Raw genomic sequence first — 18347 nt, 5'->3', positions numbered from 1 at the left:
GGTTCCGAAGAAGACTATTGTAAGTCTACTTACAATAGTATAAAAAGATAGTATCATTGGATGCAAACACCTTAGATCTATATCCCCACAAAATTTTATGTTGATTAAGATATTCCTGCAAAAGTTACAAGAAAAAAACTTAAAATCAGCGTGCCCAATTATTGAGTTTTTTTGCCCACAATTTTGCTATAATTAATTTAAAAGTAGTGTTAACTAGAAGATATTCAATGCGTAAGTATGATAAAATGGTTTCAAAAGCTGAAAGTATACTAATTGCAGTGAAATTACTGAAATTAAATTTTAGCTGTCAAACTTTAAACCTCTTTCCTGTAAAGTTTACATTTTGGACTTACAATAGTCTTACTCGGAACCGACGATATCGGGAACCGTTGCATCGGCACACACGATATTCCAAAATGACATTCTAACAGTAGGATGGCAAATTTTACTGGCTTGGATAGTAATTCCAATCCAAATTACTATCCTCCGTTAGAATTTACTGTCTTACAGTTAAATTCTAGCAACTAATATGCGGCCAGTAAAATTTACTACGCAGATATTAGAATCTAAGAGAGGTCAAGGCAAAATCTAAATAAGGATAATAGATTTTACCATCCGGCTGTTAGAATTTACTATCCATAGGATAGTAAATTTTAAAATGTCAAAATGGTAGATTCTAAAGGAAAGTTTCTATGCAGGATGGTATTTTTTACTATCTTTTGAGATAGTAGAATTTAAAGACACGATTTGTAGAAAATATCCAAATTTTTCTCGGTGTAGCTAATCTTAAATCCCACCTTTTCTGAAAAAAATTGGGAGTCTAATCCCCTTTTCCTAGTTTCAGGAAGCATTTACGCTAAAAATGGGGTGCTCAATGATGGGGTAAATTGTGTGCGAATATGGAAACTTGATTGATACTTCGCACAAAACGCCACTAAATTTTCATTTTCCTTTTGGAGAAAATCTGAGGATTTCCTTGGATTTTGTGAGGTGGGATTATGAACCTTGTAAGTTATATTTTTTTTTAAGCATAGCTGGAAAATCGATGAGGTTTGCATGGTAGTCAGAAAAAATAACTGAACTTGAACATCATTTTTGTGTGCGAAACATCAAAGCCTTCCCCTACACATACTGACTGAGCTTCGTTCGAAATGTTTCAAAGTAAAATAGGGCTTTTTACTTTAGTTGATACACTTTTGAGAGTATTATAACAGAAGTGAGAAATCTTGTTTCAGAAACCACACGGAGAGATTTGTCAAGATACACTGATGAACAACACAATTGAGCACATTTTTAAATATTATTAAAAATATTTATTTTTAAAATATTAATTTGAGCGCATTTTTAAAAATTATCGTTTTATTGAAAACGAATGATTAAACTTATTTACGTAAACTTTAAAAACCGTTTTGTATGTTTTTTTTAAATTTTCAAATGCGAATTTTTATTGGTACACTGAGAGAAATCCGGAAAAGTTAAAATAATATTCCTGAAATGTTTATTTTACACTGCAGTATGGATCCAAAATCGGTGTAAATATTATGCTTCTTAGGTGTATTATGGGTTAAAGTTACACTTTTCATGTTAATTTTACACTTTAAAAGGTGTAAAATGAACACTAAAAAATGTTGATATATTTTTACACCTAAAAAGTGTTAAAGTTTTGAGGAAAAAAAGTTAATCGCACCCCCTTTTTTCTCAGTGTATACAGTGATATTCTAGAATCATTCTTAAAAATAATAACGGTTATTCAAGGCCAAAAGACACTCAGCCCTATAGAGAGTATATTTCTTAAGATCTTCTTAACCGATTGAGTTGATTTTGCATTTGAAAGGTTTTTGATTTTAGGTTAAGCCTGAAATTGCTCTAAACTGTTATACATGTCTAATGAATTGGTTATGAACCGATAAAATTTGTGCGTGAATTAAATTAAATTAAATTAATTATTTCTAAGTTATTTTAAGCGTTATTTTGCGTTATTTTAAATCGGTTCAAATCGGTTTTGAATCTGTCTGTCGATATAAAGGACTAGTGCAATGGAAAATTAACTAATAGAAAGATTAGAAAATTATCTATTAGAAATACATGAATTTTGATCTTACACAATTTAATTAAGTTAGAGAAAATAAATCGAAATTATCTTTGTGGTGATATAATGTTTCGAATTTAAGCATTTTGCAAAGCCGATGTCCTGCCATATCTTTTTTAAAATATGTCAGACAGACAAAGTCCTATAAATTCCTAGCACTTACCTCGTTTTTGCTACATTATCTAAGTGATTCGGTTAATTCAAATCTATTTAAATTCATGCCAAAATCCTAATTTTATCTATATGACTTTTCAACTTACTTCCTCTGTAATTCACCTGAAGAGACAAGGAGATGAAAATTTCAACTCTTGTTCTTCTCAGACCACTTCATGTCATGGTACTTAATTTAATTCATTACCCTTCCACATCTCCCTAGTCCTCATTGACAGTGCCACCTTAGGGATGAAATTGTCACCCCATTCTTTGCTTATATCGTGGGTAAGAACAAATTATCACCAGGTGGTAGAAATCTCCTGCGAACTTCTCATTTTTCTCCATCATGGAAAAGCCTCCCATTGGACTGGAAAAAGGCCTGAAAATGCTTGATAAATTTACTTTATGGTCTTGCGTGTTCAAAAGTCATTTTGCAATTAGATTTTTTTTAAAACTATTTTTTCCTCAATTGTCCCACCCACTAGAAAAATTTGTCCCATGTCGTGAAAATTACTGCAGTAGCATTGGGGTGTAAAAGGGGTGGGAAAATGCCAATTTACGCATTCCCCTTGAGAGGAAATATTTCCATTTTCTCTTGAGACACATTTTCTCACACATTTAGCTAGTTTTCTCTGGAAAATTGGAAATTCAGGCAGCGAGGAAAATTAGTGCAATTTAGAGGGACTCTTTGGGTACCTTGTGTGTGGCAATGGAATGTTAATGTCAATGATTGTTTTCTACATCGAACATGCGAAAGTGCATTAAATTTAGAGCGTGTTTCCAGTCTCTGAGGTAGGTGGCTCATTTAAATGATATTTACTACCCGAGGGCGGAACACTAATTGCATTTTTCTCTAATAAATCGCCGACAAATTAGTTGAAGTGCTGCAAATAAAGTTAGGAACACGTATAATTATCATGTATAAGTGGAATAGTATTTAGCATAGATTTTAATGAAAGAGGAATGAAGGTGTTTTTTCCTTAACTACAGTGTATTAAAATTATTAAGTAGTTATATTGTTTTTTTTTTACAAATTATGTACAGGCTCCACAGGACAGTGATGAGCTGACTATAAATGCAACTGAATTTAAATATTGGAATTCCTTAAGCAAAAATTCTATTGCTTTAATTTTAATTATAAATTAATAGAAAAAATAGGAGAAGTGCCTGTTGATGAAATTTCATCAACTACATCCAATTAAATTTTCATGAAAATTTCACGCAAATTTCACACTTGTAGAAAGCCTAATATCTTGTTCGTCAAGTCCACTGCAATGCCAACATGCAATTTTTTTCCTGTATCATCTTCTAGTGGCTACCGAGACTATTTAACTCTTTCGCGTCATTAGGGTCATATGTGACCCGGCGAAAAAAAATTTTTTTTTGACTATTTACTTTAATTGAAATCTATCTGTTTGTGCACGATATCATAATAGAAGGATGTAAGATTCTTGGCTAATTTTCTCAAGACTCCAGATATTCAGGAAAAGAAAATATTTGAGATCAAAAATCACTAATTTCGAACTTCGTGAAATGACTTTTCTTTTTCAAAATTTTTTATATTCATTTATTTTTTTCAGCAAAAAGTTCTTCAAAAACACAAAATAGAATATCCAAATGTTGTATATTGCATATTTTGATATAATAAACTACTCTCAATTTTCCAGAAACGCGCGTAGAATATTCCGGGTCATATATGACCCTGGTGTCCCCAAGGGTAAAAGATTATGAAAGTGTTTTTGTGCCAACCCTATAACAAAAATTTACAATTTTCACTTTGACTTCACGTGATTTTTCATGAGATGAAAATTTTATGTTTACTTTATTATTTAGTGCGCAATCTCAAGTGAATCTTGATAAATTTCAGTGAACGTTTGTTATTGTCTCAGTGGGAAAAGGTAATTGCTATGAATTGTATATTCTTTCTCCTAATTGAAAAGTTTTCTTTGCAGGATGTCAGCTCTTGCGTTAGATGATCTTTTTTGTCAAGATCATCATGAGGAAGACTATGAAGAAGTTGAGATCTTTTATTTGGACGAAAGTGATGACGACTTACTTCTTAGAATTATTGAAGACCAAGACAGTTTGAATGATATTGATTGTTGCGTCGAACAAGGAGATGAAGTTCCGGAAGAGGCTGCGCTGATTCCTCTGCCGAATAGGAATGCAGCTAGTACTACGCGCAAAAGGAAGGTCACTGGTGGACCGAAGATATCTGGATCGAAAGATCAAAGCAAAAAGGTAGACGCTAAGGTCAGTTGGGACAGAAATTATCACCCAGATTCACGTGAAATTGTGGAGTTTCCATATAGCGATGTCAAGCTTAACATTGAGAACGATAATCTGTCTCCATTTCAAGTTTTCCTGGAGACCGTCTGCTTCATGGAACTGTCAATTCTTGTACGAGATCAAAGTGAACTATATATGCGCCAGAAAGGAATATCATTTTGCATGACAGATGACGAATTCCGTACATTTATTGGAATTAATTTTCTCATGGGATACCACCATTTGCCAAAGCAACGCGATTACTGGTCGACAGACCCAGACATGAATGTTTCTTTCGTTGCAAACGCTATGACTAGGAGAAGATATGAAGAAATTAGAGCAGCGTTACATTTTGTTGACAATGAAACAGCGGATCGGAACGACCGGGCCTATAAGGTGAGGCCAATCATAGATCATTTCAATTCTGCATTTCAAAAAGCCAGAGAACCTAGCAAAACTCAGGCGATTGACGAACATATGATAAAGTTCAAAGGGCGAAGTAAGATGAAGCAGTATATGAAAGACAAACCCATAAAATGGGGGTTCAAGTTGTGGTGCCGCTGTGATTCTTTAACTGGCTTTCTCTACGAATGTGACATATATGTGGGAAAGAAATCGTCACCAGATTTCGGTTTGGGCGAAAGTGTAGTCCTTCAATTCACTGAAAAAATTCAGCACATAGGCTGTGAAGTCTATTTTGATAATTTCTTCAATTCTATCCGTTTGCAAATGCTTTTGCTTGAAAAAGGAATTTTTTCTTGCGGCACAGTTCAGAAGCATAGGAAAAACTTGCCGAGTGATTTGTTGGACGATAAGCAAATGAAGAGAGGAGATTTTGACTGGCGCTGTAGTGGACAGATTGTCTGTGTGAAATGGATGGACAAAAAATCGGTTCTTCTGCTCTCCAATTTTCTATCACCATTACAAACAAATGATGTAAAGCGCCGACAAACCGGCAGTGCAGAAAAACTGGATATCAATTGCCCTACGATGATCTCCATATATAACCAAAATATGAATGGTGTTGATGTCATGGATCAGATGAAAAGCTACTACGAAAATGATAGAAAGACTACCATGAAATATTACACAAAAGTCTTTTGGGACCTATTTGAAATTGGACTGCACAATGCATGTATAATTTACAATCAGTTGGTAGAGGAGAGATTCGATGGAAACAAATTAACTTTCCTTCAATTTAAGCAAATTGTGACAAGATCTCTGGTCGCCTACTCTGCTGGCAGATTGCGTGCAACTCCAGTCCGAAAGACGCCACTTCTGCCATCGCAAGGACTTACACATTTTGTTGTAAGAAGCGATGAGAGGCGTAGATGTATTTTTTGCTTTAGAAATGGGAAAAAAGAGGTGAAAACTGATTGCAAGTGTGAGGCATGTGAAGTTTACCTATGTCTTACCACCACCCGCAACTGCTTCAAAGAGTACCATATGAAACTCAAATGAAATCTTCAAAATTAATATTTTTATTTTTATACTTTGTCTGTTCTTCAAAAGTTTGAAAAAATACTTGAAATATTCAAAAAAAAATTTATTAATAAAGTATTGTTCACTGATTAAAAAAATTGAGATTTTACTTGTCGGAGAAAAGAGTGGAAAAATCCTACGCCACAGTGGACGAGTCGCAGGAAATCTGAAATTTTTTCACCATACAATGTAGTTGGGACATTGTTTTTCTTTGTGAAATGCAGGTGGGACATCTTGCTCCTGGATATTTCATCTTATATCTGATGAATTATAACATATTTTGCGATATTTTAGAGTATTCTGCAAGCGTCTCATATTGTGCAATTGTATTGTGTGTGAATAAATATGTGGATAAGTTTATTTTTGCCAAATACCACTCAAAATATTGTGACAGTGACTGTTCAAGGGGATTACCACGAAGATTCCTTGAACACCAGGAGTACAGTGTTCACCAAAGCAATCCAGTTTGCCATGGTTTTGGCCAAATTAACAACTTCAAGCAAAAAAAACTCTCAGAAAGCCCGTAATATAGATTTTTAAAATGGTATGTACACTTCCCTTGAGGACCACAGGGTCATATATGACCCGGGGTTTTTCCGGGTTTTCACGCAATGGAAAATTTTTTTTCTCTCAGAACTATTATATTAGATCATAAAGCATTAGGAAAAACTCAATTTTACATGAATTCATCTGCTGAATAAAAGTGGGACGCGAAAGAGTTAAGCGACGCGTGTGAAAATCTTTCTTCTTTTTTCGCAAAAACCTATCGCCAACCACATTATTCTTAGTTTTATCATCCAACACGTGCTGACCACGTTTTTCATAACCGCAAAGTGATAGTCCGAAGTGAAACATCATAACCAGTTGACAGTGCAGGTTAAATATCCAATCAATTGCATTGAGTGTACCCACGAAGAACAGAGAAGTCCAAGAATCCAGCCGAGGACCAAATTTATCGTGCAATAGAGGAGTGGACGTTCATGAAAAAATTTTCTCCTCCTCTCCAGATAGCGGCTAGGGGGAGATAATCATGCTCACAGATCCATCCATTTTCACACCAATAGGTAAATCAAGTCATTTAGAGTACCCATGCTTCGTAGGTTCCCAAGCTTCGTAATTACTAAATATTTCCTATGTTTCCCAATTGGGGGAAGTGGGGCATCTTTGAAATTGGGATTTTTCACCTATTTTTAAATGAAATTGAGCCTTATCGTAATATAATTTAGCTGCAGAAACAGATTGCGAAGCTAAATTACATTATAATATGGCTCAGTTCCACTTAAACATAGGAGAAAAAACCGAATTTCAAAACTGCCCCACTTTCAAAGGTGCCCCACTTTTCCCTAAATAAAACTCCGTAATAATGTATTATAAAACCTGGGCACTTTCTCCTAGTTTTTGAAATATGGGTGCGATGAGTCACAGTGGAAAAAATTAATCATTACGAAGCTTGGGATTGTACGGAAGTATGGGCATTTGCCCCTACAATATTCAAAGGCTTAAAAATTGATCTTTGAATTTAAACTGTCTACTACTTTGCATCGTGGAACATTTTAGAGCAATTAATAAGATGCAGTGTAAGGATTAGGACCTCTGCACCAAGAGTCGCCGCATTCTGGCCAAGGTCTCAGGAATCAAAAATGAGACCAAATAACGTTATGTAATAATTTTTTTTTTATTACGCTGATTTTAATATGCTGTTTTTCTTGTCTTCTTGGACCACGTAACGCCTTAACCCTTTAACGACGAGACAGTTTTCGCTGACCGAAAATCAGCAATAAAAATGATTATTGGTTTCAAAAGACATTTTATTATTATTATTATTATTATTAGAATAAGAACACCATAAATAGGGAGCAACCCTCTTACAATAGTGTGGCAGAAAAAAATAAAAAAAAAAGTCAAACAGAAGAAAAATAGTGAATAAGAAAATGAAAAGAAAAAAAAAGTAAAGGAAGATAAAGCTTAATGACCAAGCCCTGGCTGGAAATATCTTTGAATTCCCTGCTGAGATACACGGACCTCACGGGGCAGGGAATTGTACAAAAATACTCCCCTGACAAAGAGTGTGCGTTTGAAAGTGTCTTGCGAAGCTTTCGGGACTATAAATCCCCGAACCCTAACGGAACCCCCCCTCGTCAAGAGGGAAGCCAGGTATTCAGGGCAACCACTCGTTACCAGACGGTGAAGAAAAATTAGGGCACGCATCTGAAGGAAGGATGGAAAATCACAACCAACAAAACCGTCCCTGTGAGGAGAAATGTGGTCACGAGGACCCAGAGCACAAATATACCTTATGCAATTATTGAATGCAACTGTTAACCTGTGGATGGTCTCACAGTCAGCCAAGAAGAAGAGCTCAGCTCCATAAGAAAAAATAGGAAGTAAAAGCGCTCGCGAAAGGAGCAGGCGAGTGTCATAGGGTGTGATGTCCCGGTAGCGTCGAAGGGTGTACAAGGAATAGTTAATTTTACGGCAAATGGAAGTAGCATGATCAGACCAAGATAAAGTTTTGTTAAAAACGATACCAAGATTCTTTACCTGATCAGCATACGGGATGATTTCTCCGTGAAGGAGGAGAGGGCATGAAGGAGGATTGACTGATCTCTTTTTAGAGATAACAATGGCTTGGGACTTTTTGGGATTTAGTAGAAGTCCATTCACGGTCGACCAGTGCTCGAAACGCGCTAGATTTTCATTCATAAGTTCGAAAGCCATGGAAGGATTGGAAGGATCACCTTCCACATACACTTGCAGGTCATCCGCATATAAATGATACGAACAACCATGCAGTGCGGATGGAAGGTCGTTTATGAAGAGAGAAAATAGTAAGGGTCCAAGTATAGAACCCTGGCCAATTCCCTTAGACAGAGAGGCAGATGAAGACGTTTGGTCAGCATATTTGACAAATTGTGAGCGTTCGCTAAAGTAGAAACGGATAAGCGAGACCGCGGAAGAGGAAAATTTGAAGAGATTGAAAAGTTTGAAGCAAATTAGATCATGCGGTAAACTATCGAACGCCTTGGTGAAGTCTAGCAAAACCAACACTACAAAGCGGTTGCGATCGATGGCCTCCGATATATCATAGTTTACTTTAAGAAGGGCAGAAACAGTGCTGTGGCCTCTGCGAAAGCCAGACTGGTTCGCACAGAGCAAATTATTATTGAACAAGTGAAGAGAGATTTGCTCATGAAGTAGAAATTCAAAAGCTTTTGAAAGACAGGATAGTAGGCTAATAGGCCTGAAATCGGGTGGAGAGGCAGGGTTAGAAACTTTAGGAATGGGAACTACAAGAGCAGATTTCCAAGAGTATGGGAAAGAAGAAGTGGTTATGATGTGATTGAAAACATCGGTGAGCACTGGGAGGAGTACCGGAAGAATAATTTTAATGAAATCAAGGGAAACGCCATCACACCCCATGGCATTTGACCTGACACGGGAAATAGCGTAGGCCACGTTCGAATGAGAGACGCAACTGAAGCTAAAACCCTCCCAGGGAGCAGAAGGGAGAGGGGGACAGTGTATTGTACCTGATAGAGAGTTAGTGGAAAAATATCGATTTAGCTCATCGGCAGATATAGGTTTACTGGCTGAGGAGTCCACGGAAGGACGAAGGCCAAGTTGTTTTATGTTCGACCAAAGTTCCTTAGGTGGGAGCTTGTGGTCAAGTTTTTTAAAGAAGTATTTCTTTTTGGCTTTTCTAATGACACCACAGACTTTATTGCGGAGACGTTTAAAGGCTATCCTATCCTCAGAAGAACCTGAGCGTTTGAGTTAGGAGGGAAGGTACAAGCACACGTTTTTTAGGAACAACAGTATTAAACAAGGTATTAACACTTTCTGTCAAGAGTTCCACCTTCTCAGAGGAAGATGGCGAGAGATAGACAGGTTCCCAATCCATCTCCAAAGCGGCAGAAATTGCCATATCGGTGTTGCATTTGCTGATTTGAGATATGACTCTGTACTGGTCTTTCGGCTTTGGGAGACGCAGATTATATGATCCAAAGATCATATCATGATCTGAGATACCAGGGAGAGGTAGTTGACCGTAATGCAACAGCCTCTGCTGATCAGAACTAGGCAAAATCAACAGGTCAAGCAGGGACCCTTGACGAGTTGGATTGAAGGGAACATAGTTAAGTGAGCGAGAGGTCAAAAGACGAATAAAACGAGCGCTGATACTGGAGTTCTTAGCAAGATTTATATTTAAATCTCCCATCAGTAGAACATTGTCATAACACAAGGCCACATCAAGGAGACTCTCAATACTGTCAAGACCATAAACAGGGGGAGGAAGGTAAACTGAGAAAACAGAGACTGTGATCCCAATCAAGGATACGGAAACTCCCAAGTATTCAAGATTATTGAAAGTTCCACTACAAATTACTGAGCATGAGAGATTATCACGCACATAAATCCCCACTCCACCTCCACGACGGGTCAATCTATCAGATCTGAGGAGTCGAAAGCCCCGAACACCAATGGCTTCCGCAGAGTCCGAGGAATCCAGCCATGTTTCGGTAACACAAAGAATCGATAGGGCAGAATTCAACAAAAGCACACGGACTTCATCAATGTGGCGTCTCAAACTACGTGCATTGATGTGCCCAAATAAGAATGAAAAACGCGGGCTCGACGTGAGCTCACTAAAGGTTATAAGAGAGACATTATTAACCGAGGTATTAATAAATCCAGACTGGGCATGATCAGATGTGAAATCAAAATTATTTAAGTCGCTAAAATTTACTTTAAGAGTACTATCAGATTGAAATGTAACGTTAAGGCCACTTGCAAGGGTCGACCCTGAATAAGATACAAGAACAGATGATACAGCAGCGGGATCCGAAGAAGAGCAGTCCACACACGAAGAAGAAAGATCAGTTTTACGAAACTTGTAAAACGTAAAATTTGTAAATCAACGAAAGTCGCTTTGCAAAACTTGTAAAACCTCTTACATCTAACCTTTGAAAAATAAACAAAGTCTGATTTGGTGTATTTTTTGTCTCTATGAACGATAGGGACAAAAATAGGCAAAAAATTTAATTTCTCTGACGATACCAATGACTGATAATTTTAAATAACGAAAAGTATTATGTTTGAGTACTGTAATTTCTTTTTCCAAAACGGTTTTGCTTAAAAAAACTGAAAGTATAAAAAATAATTAATATCAATTTTCAATATGAGAACTAAAAATTTGTCATTTTTGGGCTTAAAAATTTACTATATAACAAAGAGCTGGAGACTTGCAAAAAATATTCTAGATTCCTTCTACCTCCTACTTTGCAATTACGTATAAACATAAGAAAAAAATAACTTTATGTAGTCAGGAAAAATTATTTTCTTTATGGGACATCGGTGTCCCAATCGTCATTAAAGGGTTAAACCAAACTGAAAATACCAGGATGGTTAAATAGTTTGTTAATTTTTGCTTCGCCACTTTTTCACTATGTTTGGGTAATTACAAAATGTAATTTTTATTTTATTTACATAATGACAAAATTTAATTATTCTGTCCAATTTTACCCAATTTTCTGCGATCCCTTAAAATCCGAAAAGGTTAAAATAACATTCCGGAAATGTTAATTTTACCATGCATTATTGATCCGAAATCGATATAAATATTATGATTTTTAGGTGTATTATGGGTTAAAGTTACCTTTTTTCATGTTAATTTTACATTTCAAAAGGTGTAAAATTAACATTAAAAAATGTTAATATTACACCTAAAAAGTGTTAAAGTTACGAAGAAAAAAGTTAATCGCACCCCCTTTTTTTCTCAGTGTAGCAATTTACCATACAATTAATGTTTCATCCCAATTTTAAATTTTCAAATAACAACATACCTGAAACTGTATCACCTTCTCCTAGCTCTAATTTACTATATTTTGATACTATAGTTTTAATGTAATATTACTTATAGCGGATTAGTAGATTTTTTTTGTTGAAGCTGGTAATTTATATTATCGTATTTTCTTCGGTGTATACATACGGTGATGCAAATTACCGTCAGTATTATAAATGTTTAGGAAATCTTCTAATTTTTTCTGTTAGAATTACAAAGATTTCTCTTTCAATGTATGAGAAAATCTCGGAAATGAGAGAGAATGTTCTTAAATTTCACTTGAGCCGTCTTCCTAGTTCCTTTTCAATTATCCCAAGAAGAAAATGATGGTTTAATAGGCGAGAGAAGGAAAAGCAAAAGAATAAATCAAATTTCCACGAGGATTCGCTTGAAGAAATTTAATGAGTGAAATCGGTGTCGTGAGGCAAAGTGGGATGAAATATCTTATAGTTAAAGTGTGTAGAACGTGTTGAGCTCTTTCTGTTTGCTGTGAGAAAGTCAAGTGAGAAATGATGGTGGGTGGTAATTAAAAGGATGGGTGGTAGAGTCATTATTAGTGAAACATTTTCTAATTCGCTAAACGCCATAAAACAACACAATGCGTGTTAAAATTCACAAAAAGTAAGGAGATGAGACTTACGTGGAGGAACGTGAAATAAACTTGGGAGTGAGACAATATGGGAAGGTGGAAAAAAGTACGTGAACACTTACTGGAGCACAAGTTTTTCATCATTGAACCGGGAAAATGAAAGGGAAAATATTTTTCAGGGTAATTTTAAAGACATCACCTGGAAACGTGCAAATTCATATTACACATTTTGCTACATTTTAGCTTACACATACACTTTTTTCTAACTTTGCTCAGCTGGGAAGAATTTTCTTCCCAATAAAAATTCTTCATAATATTGTGCAATTGTTCCACAGAGGCTTTTTTCCAGCTTTTTTTTTTATTAACATTCCATTCACACCACCTCCCTGCCCATTCTTTGCCCTTTTGGCACCAGAGGAAATGAAGGTGGAAACAGAATGTATTAGAGAGACTTGTTTTTCCATTACACTTACATGTAAGACATAATGCTGGAAAAATGCTCACGTTTGATGGATTAAATGAAACTTCAAAGCTGAAAGTGTGCAAGTGAATGAACTTTTGCGTGCTGTTGAAGCTTTTTCACCAAGCGTGAGATTTTCGCATTCACCTCACACCTTTGAAGGAAACACCTTCAACTTGCTAAAGTTCCATACTTTGGATGCATTTCCATATACATTTTCGCACCTCTTGCCCCAACCACCCCCAAATTTTCCGTATTCTTAAGGAGAAAAAATGAGAAATCTCCGTAAATGATTTCAGAGAAATGTTTTAGTGATGGATTAAAAATCTAATGTTTTTTTTCTTATTAAATTTAATCCTGAACATTTAATAGACATTATCAGACTGAGAGAAGTACGGTAGTTTCACACAGCTGAATTAATATTCAAGACTCATTTGCTATGTCAATATGAATCATAAAAATTCATACTTACTAAGTCTTGTTAGTTTCCCTTGGTAATTGAATATCTGAAAATATTCAGCACTATTCCTAGTGTTAATTCCTGATTGACTATTCCTAATTATTTATTGTTCAAAAACTGGATAGTTTCGAAAGCAATCCATGCGTGAAATTATCCCACTCTTTCTTACAAGGGAAGTCCATTCATTCATTCATTTTCAACTGCTTATCCCTATTGGGGTCGCGGGCCCATGACATCCAAATTAGCAGCCCACGCTTGTCGATCTTCCGCCACTTCAGGAAGATGTTCGGGTTCGATACCAAGGCGTTCCAAGGCAAGATTCTGAATTTGATTCAGTGACAAGAGAAGTCCTTTAACTCGAAATCGAGTAAATGCAACTGCGTAAGGTAAGGGCATTAGTGATCGGAAGTCTTGCTTGGATCGTCCAAGTTATCGCCGTATTATGTATCCAAAATAAAATAAATTTTTAAAAATGATACTCAACTTTTTGCCATTTTACTCTCACAAGGTTGCACTGCATTAGTTTACATTTAATTTATAAAACCAATTATTATTCTTGATATACCTGTTTAAATTCATGGTGATCCGAGTAAAAGATGCATGTTTAGCATTAGCAGTTATACCTATTTTTAAATATTATTTTGTAATTAGTAAAAAATTAAATGCTCAAATATAGATAAATATATCATACTAATTAGCAGATTTCAGATAAAAGTCATTCCTAGGCAAAATTACGTTTTTTACTGACTAACCTGGAAATTTTTTGAACTCTTTAAGGACGATTGGGTAAACACTGACCTGTAAAGAAAAAAATTCTGACTATCTGGAAAAGGATCTAAAGTAATTTTGATGTTTGTAGATATTTTGCAAATCTCCTGCTTTGTGCTTTTATAATTATTTAAACTTGAAAGTGATAAATTTTCAAATTCTCGCATTGGTGGTTGAATTTATTTTTTTTTATTTTTCCAGTTTTTTATGCAAAACTCTCTTTGGACTAGAAACAACAATAACTTTATTAGATATTTTTTTATAAGGCATGTCAAAAAAATCAAAACAAGTAAAATAAATAAAATATAGTAAAATAAAAGATAGGATAACAAAACAGATAAAAGGGTAGTTTATAACGATTTTTCCATAAAAAAAGGATAAACTATTTCTTTGCACATTGAAAATAATATAAATATTATATAATATAACACATATGATAAAATGTAAATGTATTAAGTATTGTAATATCAATACAATATTACAATAGTTAGAAATGTTAAAATATAATATTAATAATTAAAATATAATGAAATTCAGAAATATTTGAAATACTCATTAAAAAAAAACTTTTTTTTTTAAATTCTTTTTAAACTTTTCTTTTAAATACAATTTTTTAAATGCAATATCTCAAAACTAACCAAAGAGACTTTGAAAAAAAGTTGGATTTTAGTCCTAATTAGGTGGTTGCATTATTTGTGGCTTGTCTTTAATTATGCCCTTGTCGAAACTTTTCAGGAAACGAATTCAAAAACCAAAAAATACGATGTACTAACATCAAATATTTTTAATTTTATAATTTTTGGAAATCATTATATGAAGTTTTTTTGCGAAGGGGTCATAAGTAAAGACAGGCCACAAGTAAGGGAAAGTACCTATGTTTTGTACGATCCCAAGCTTCGTAGTGACTAAATTCTCCCTATATTTCTCAATAAATGTGACTCATCGCACCTAAATTTTAAAAACTACGGAAAAGTACCCAGTTTGTAAAATATATTGTGGAGTCACATTTAATCAGAAACATAGGAAAAATTTAGTCATTACGAAGCTTGGGATCGAACAAAGCATGGGCACTCTAAATAGCTCTATAATGTTTCAACAGAGTTATTTATGCACAACGTGTATAGCATAGGCTAGTTTCCAAAATCAAATAAAAAAAGTTTATAACCAGTTTTTTTTAAATGTATGATAAAAAGTTTCGTAAGAATAATTCAGTAGGGAAAAGCGTGTTACCTTTGGACGACTGAAGATTCGAACAATTCATTTTTTCAGTGTTTTTAATGAATTTAGGCCATTATAATATTTTATATTAATAGCTATGCCTCAAAATTGCAGAAAAAAGCTTTAGATTGGCCGAAGCTTAAGTCGTCCGAAAGTAGCGCGCTTTCCCCTATTCATGTCAACCCTCTAACGGGTAAGACCACCTCCAGGCGGTCTTCACAAAAATCACATTTACAGCGACAATAAAGGTTTTATTTATTTAAAAGTGCTATAGTGTCCTCGGTAATAGTCTTATAAACGTCTCTTGAAAGTTTGAACTCATTTTGACTCTTCGTTTTGTTGCTATTCCCAGTTTTGTATGACAGAGAAAAAGCAACAAAAAATATTTGTGCAAAAGAACTCATTTCCAATTTCCATAAAAATACCGATTTAAAGTTATCTGACTAAAATATATTTATTTTTTACTGAAAGATATGTCATTCTACTTTGTATATTTTATTCAAAAAATTTGAAAAAACTAAAAATGTGAATTTTAGAAGCAAAAAGAGTTTCAAAATTTTTTTATATTTTCTCACTTAGCGCCTAAACTAAAAAAAATGAAGAATGGATGGTTTTTTCGACTTTATTGGGTCATAATTATCCTAGAAAACATTGTTTCAGAACTTTTTTTCGCATATTAAAGAAAACACCGTTACAGGGTTAAAAAAATCGATATTTCCTTACAAATTAAAGATGTTGTGTTTTACGATCGAATTCAATTTTCCTGGCTGGTCATTTTCGAACCGAAGAACGTTCATATTTACTATGTGAATATGGGATCGATTGTAGGTGGTTGACAGAAGTGCAAAACCACAATAGCTGTGACTATGAATGAATATACTATCAGTACGATAATCTAGTTTTGGTAAAAGCACCATTTGTACGTAGAAAAGTCAAAACAACAATTGTATAGAAAGACTTTTAATTAAATATAATATTTAGAAATTAAATCATAAAAGAGGAATAAAACTATTAACGTCGGACATCTAAGTTCTATATTTAGCTTAAACTTATAATTGTCATGAAAGTTTGGCTAATATTTCTAAATGGTCATTTGTTTTCGTTTGTTGAATCTACAGATTTGATGTGGTTATTGTGTACATTGAATTAAATGTGAAATTAGTGTATTAATTTTCAAAATAACTTGGCAAATGATAATATTTTAATGCTTTTGTTCTGAATTGAAATGTAAAACCCAACTAATTTGAGTCTGAATTTTAAATGGACATTCTAAATTTAAATTTCTCTAGAATGTCCAACATACCAAAATCCCTAATGAATTAGCCAGAAGTCTTTGCCGTTCTAAATTTAAATTTTTGCTGAATATATCCATCGAATGGGGATCAGTGGATAGTGTCTCTCCATACCTCACTTGATCCAATTATCCGTCTCAATTGACACATTTTCGTGGGGATTGTCTGATGGCATTTATTGGTAGCATTGGTAGTGTAGTTGGGGAAATGGGGATGATGTTTCGTGGTGATGAAGCAGGAAAAAGCTCACACATTTACTGTCTGGAGGTGCTTTTTTGCTAGTTCGTCTTGCTACGAGAATCAATTCCAATTATTTAGAGTCTTGCATGTCTCTCCTCTTGGCCCACATTCCACGGTTGCAGATAGTGCACGAGAGTCGGCAAATTTGGGGCGCATGCTCAATCAGACACATGCCACGAGCGAAGGGGTAAAAAGCTCCCCCGGAGGGGCGATAGCGCATCCAGAGGGTGACCAAATTGTGTGTGTGTATGAGTGGAAAGCATATTTTTCTAATTGCAACCGAGTCGGTTAATTTAGTTGACTCGCAACCACGGAAGAAAGAGGCACAATTTCACAAAAGCTCCTCTATAAGTCATTGTTTTTTGAGAATTGGAGGGAACTTGGGAAAATCTCAAGTTGCCCAATAATTCAGTTGGGAACAATTGTTCTTTTCTTTTCCACCTTTTTTTACACAATTGTACTCTGTTATTTTTCTTTCTTTGAGTGCACTGACATCAAGAATTTTTAATAATAGCCAGTGCTTTTTCTCACATTTTCACCTTCCGGATGACTTCCTGAGACAAAAGAGCGCGAATTCTTTTTCTTTCTCATGAACGTTTAATTAAAAATGCATTTGCATAAGCTGAAACAATCACGTTTGAGCAGATAAGATTTCAAGGAGTCAGAATCGTGCTCCTTCCGCAAAGAAAAACTTCTTTCTCACCCTCTCCCAAAGGAAATTCATCAGTGGACATTTCCATCCGGAAAGAGGTGCAGAAGTTGTGGTGTTAAAGTGTCAGACAGTCATTGAGTAGAGGAGCAAGAGACAAAAGTAAACATTTTAGGAAGAAAGTCTGGTGTTGGTAAAAACGTTTGGGGAATGAGCGGAATGAGAGGGAATAAGGTGTGAGAAGGCAAAAACGGGGACGTGAATGGGAAAAGCTCGTTGCGATTAACTTTGTGGCGGAAGTGGCTTGAAAGTCCTGTCGGAAGTGGGCAAAAGACACCCCTATATATAGTTTGGAATCGCGAGTGCGAGGTGGAAAATAATTTTCACCCAAATGGAATATTATTATTTGTACTCTACAAGTCCATTTACTCTATTTGTGCGGCATCAGCACGAGGGGGTGTAAAAATACCCCTCTAGCAGTAAAGGCAGAAGAGAGGAGGAAAAAAAAATCTTTATTACGATGGAAAATAGAGTTTCGTGACAGTTGGTAATAAACAGAATGCTGAAGTGAGAATTACCCAGAGAGCCCCTTTTGCCGAAGCACCACCAAATTCCGCATGTGAAAGTGGAAGTGAGACAAGAAATCAAAAGAGAACGCCAAGGAGAAGAAATTGCTGTGCTTTGGTGTATCGAGTGAATTGTGGGCAGAGTTGGATGGAGATAATGTTGAGAAATTAATATAGATATTGGATTAGAAATTGCATTTCTTTAGTGGAACCTTTCAAATAATTTGCGTGGAAGTACAAACAACTTGGGTAAAAGTTATAAATAGAAAAT

The 18347-nt window shown here is 35.1% G+C and overlaps 1 protein-coding gene across 2 annotated transcripts in view; it reads left to right on the top strand.

Moving 5' to 3' along the window:
* The first annotated feature begins 17156 nt into the window (after positions 1 to 17156).
* LOC129805545 (opioid-binding protein/cell adhesion molecule homolog) overlaps positions 17157 to 18347 on the top strand; it is a 142389-nt gene continuing 141198 nt past the window's right edge. For both annotated transcript variants that reach the window (XM_055853529.1, XM_055853528.1), the window contains exon 1: positions 17157 to 18325. The gene's annotated coding sequence lies outside the window, so the exon portion shown is untranslated. The remainder of the gene's footprint in view (positions 18326 to 18347) is intronic.

Source organism: Phlebotomus papatasi, chromosome 3, assembly GCF_024763615.1.
Source record: "Phlebotomus papatasi isolate M1 chromosome 3, Ppap_2.1, whole genome shotgun sequence".
Classification (NCBI taxonomy): domain Eukaryota; kingdom Metazoa; phylum Arthropoda; class Insecta; order Diptera; family Psychodidae; genus Phlebotomus; species Phlebotomus papatasi.
The sequence above is the reverse complement of the archived record's forward strand: the minus strand, read 5'-3'. Positions and strand labels throughout refer to the sequence as shown.